The sequence below is a fragment of the Sorex fumeus genome, unplaced genomic scaffold (assembly GCF_029834395.1).
Source record: "Sorex fumeus unplaced genomic scaffold, SorFum_2.1 ptg000073l, whole genome shotgun sequence".
In the NCBI taxonomy this organism is placed as follows: Eukaryota; Metazoa; Chordata; class Mammalia; order Eulipotyphla; family Soricidae; genus Sorex; species Sorex fumeus.
Window position 1 is genome coordinate 3540251 of NW_026606130.1, and position 4119 is coordinate 3544369.

Consider the following 4119-nt stretch of genomic DNA (forward strand, 5'->3'; position numbering starts at 1 on the left):
ATCACACTTGTCCTTGAAGATAACTAACGGGTAGAAGAGAGCTGGACCAAATCTGCAGATTGGAGGCAAGCCTGGGGAAAGATAGAGCCTACATCAGACAACCCCAAGCTAATCTGAACCTATAAAAATGATGAGGAAACTGAGTTCCCTATGCAGCATTAGTTGCTGACTCAGGCAACCAGTAGCACTTGAAGTCAAGGTTAGTGTGTACAAGATTTTCTTAAGAGAGCACAGAGCATTGTCTCATCCTTGTTTTCTTTTCTTTTTGCCTACAATCTTGCCTGGGTCTCAGTTGAGAACGAAGGCTGCAGCTTGAGTCTCCATTTTCAGTCTCACAAAAACATCTGTTATAATCAAGCTGCACTGGAAGGTCCTTCTAAGAGATTTGCATGCATGCAGCTGATTGACCAGAATTCGTTCCTCAGCACTTCAGATTGGTCTCCGGAGCACGACTGGTAGTGATCACCAGGCACAACTGAATGTGTCCCTCCCTGCCAAAAAAGAGTGGAACCACTGTCAAGTAACACAGCTAAGTGTCCAATCCCTAGTCACAATAGTAATAACAGCAAATGGAAAGGAAGGAATGGGGTAGGAAGAAGTAAAATAAGCATTTTAAAATGATTTGTTCTATCTTTAAAAATAAAACACTGGAAGCAGACAAATGGATCAATGATGAAAGTGACTGCCTTGTAAGCATGAGAGAAATATTCAGTCCCCACATATTCACCTGGGCCAAGCTGGTTCCTGACAGCCGTGCAGTGTGTACTAGCATCTCTGCGATCTGAATTCACTGCTGCTGTGAACATTTTCCAGATGCACTATGGTCTAGTGAGTGTGAACCCTTCAACCTCCATTGAGATCCACAGTCTCAATTATTTTCTTTGTTTTGAGGGGACCACACCCTGAAGTGCTTAGCTCTTACTCCTGTCTCTGTGCTCAGAGAACACTCCTGGGTGGCTCTGGAGACCATATGTGAAGTAGAGGATCAAATCTGGGTCAGTCAGATGCAAGACAAATACTCTATCCACTGTATTCTCTCTTTGTTTTGTTTTTATTGTGCAAGCATTGCAACCAGGAACGTGGCCCTGAGTGAGCATTAAAACCAGAATGTGCACAAGCACTCAGCTGAAGGAATAGAACCCCAGTGAGTACAAGCACTACAGCCGTGTGTGTTGGGGGGTGTCCCCAATCAGCACAATAGCATCAACAGAGGGAAGGGAAGGAAAAGTTAGATACATACATATATAGATATATAGTATTAAGCTGCATGTAGATACTGGCATTTACATGGCATAATCATGCCACTATATATAGGCCACTCTTTGACTTGCATTGGCTTCCCTAAGGAGGAAGTGTATTGTGCTCTGGAGTTAGCAGGTGTATGAAATATGAGTCGATGAAATATTTATTATATTTACTATACTAATTAGATTTTTTTCAGATGTCTGATTCAACCCCATTGTGTTCAATGAGATGTGTCACCTGAAAAGGTGTCTAAAGTCAGAAGGAAAACAATGTTTATATCCCTTGAAAACATGACTAATATACTGCTTAAAAATAAGGTTATCCTGGATCCAGATAGATAGTACACTGGGTAGGGCATTGCATGTACTGTGGATAGGGATTTGCCTTGCATGCAGCTGACCCAGGTTCAACCCCTGGCATCCCATATGGTATCCCAAACACCACCAGGAATAATTCCTACCACCAGGAATAACCCTAACCCTAACCATGAGTAACCCTGAGTATCTCAGGTGTGGCCCCCAAACAAACAAACAAACAAACAAAAACAAAAATAAGTTTATCCTATCTCTTAATTTCACAGACACCAAATACCCACAGGGAAATGGAAGGAGTTGATTTCATTCCATGTGAGATGCAAAATGGTTAAGGACCATAATCCCCCAAGTTTTAGTCCAGTAAACACAAATAGTACTTGAAAATTTCCTAAAAGTGGTTTAAAACAAAATACATTTAAGAATGACTCTGGTCATGTCACTTCCTTGCTTATAAACATCTCCTGGCTCCCTTCTGTATCCAAGCATTCCAGAAAATGAAAAACAAACTCCTTAGCTTGGCATAAAATTTAATTCTAATTTATTTGTCCAGCTCTATTTATGCCCAAATGTACCATATATTCCAAAAGTTTAAATTATCACTGGTATTATATAGTCATTGCCAATTTTTGTGCCATTTACATGTTGTTCTCTTTATCCCTAGAATTCCCTCTTCTTTATCTTTCTTTGAACAAAGTTTTGCTTACCTTTCACTTCCCAGCTCAAATATTGCTCCTCTCTGAAGTTTCATGAGTGAAGCTTCATAAATGGTCCAGGCAGCCATTCCTACACACCTTTGAGAGGATTCTACTCACCTATGTCCCCTGCTGGATCATAGGTATTCAGGGCTGCATTTTCTTTACCTTCAATAACTAAGACTAGGCTTATGGAACTAAACAGGTTCACAAAAGATCAACTGAATAAATAAGGGCAGGAAAAAATAATTTTCCTACTTACCTTCATATGCTGTTAAGAAAGCACAAGATTTCCTAACATTTGTGAAGAATTCCAGACATCTCGGTACAAATTACAGATATTTTCTTATAATAATTATTTATACAGTACTTTATAATACCATATATAGTGAAGTTTGTCTATTTTATATTGAGTATTTAAAGTCATTTACATACAGAGCTCAAAAGAATCCAATCAGCCAACTTCCTTCAGAGTAAGATGAAGTATATTGAGCAAAAATGGTCCTCTGAAAGGCAGGAGAGATAGTACAGAGATAATATATAAGACACTTGCCTTGCATGCACCTGACCCAGGTTGGGTACCTATAATCCCATATGATCCCCCAAGCACTGACAGTAGTGATACCTGAGTGCAGAGTCAGGTGTAACCTCTCAGCATTGCCAGGTGTGGCCCCCTCCAAAAAATTTTGAGAAGACCATAAATTAATGTTTCCCATAACTAACCTAGTATTCTTTTTATTCTACTGTACTGAATATTCTTGAGGAAAAGTTTGAGTATATGTATCACTGTCACTGTCATCCTATTGTTCATCGATTTCCTCGAGCAGGCACCAGTAACATCTCCTTTGTCCTATCCCTGAGATTTTAGGAAGTGCCACATTCAAGGATCTTTCAGGATCAGGAGAATGAGACCCAGCATTGTTACTGGTTTTTGGCATATTGAATAAGACACGGGGAGTTTTCCAGACTCTGCCGTGTGGGCAGGATACTTTCTGTAGCCTGCCAAGTTCCAGAGGAAGACTAGATAATAAAATGTCGCGTGGCCGTAAATGTGGCCACGTGCTTCTGGGAGCTGGGTTTTATAGTTCTCTGGGTCTTGGACATTTATGAGATTACACGGCGCTGGGGGCCGTTGGTGGGTGTAACTCCTACATACTGGAAGATGGGACATCTGGGTGGAGGAGGCCCAGTCCCGATCTGAGCAGGCTTGGAGATCTAAGTCCCGGGTCCCGCACACCTGGGTTCCTCTGCTGCTTCCTTCATGCGTGAGGCTCATATGAACACGTGGAGAGTGGTCTTAAGCATGGCTGTGGCTGGAACTGGAGGTCTTCAGCTGCCGGGGCTCTGCTCGGGGTGGGGAGGAAAACTCAACCTGCCCTCCTCCAAGGGGCCCCAGTGGGACAGCCAGGTGCGGAGGCAGAAGACTCTGCCCAGTTCTTAATTTTTTGAAACATGTCCACACTGTTTCCATTGAGACTGAACCAGATGATACTACTACCAAATATCCCCACCCGCTCTAGTTGTTCCTAACCTTTTTGATGTGTGTGCCAGTATCACTGTGTGAGTTGATATTTCATTGTTTTTATTTGCATTTCCCTGAAGATAAGTGATAAAGAATACATTTTTTTGTTTATTGTAGGTCCATATGTGACAGTGCTCAGGACCCACTTTTGGCTATGCATTCAGGGATCACTCCTGGTGGTACTTGGGACCATATAGGGAGCAGGGATCAAACTAGAAACAGCTATGTAAATAACAAGCATCTTACCTGTTTTAATATCGCTCTGCACTAAAGAGCACTTTTTCATATACCTATTAGCCATCTGTATGTCTTCTTTGAGAAGGTGTCTTCTCAGAATTTATGGGGT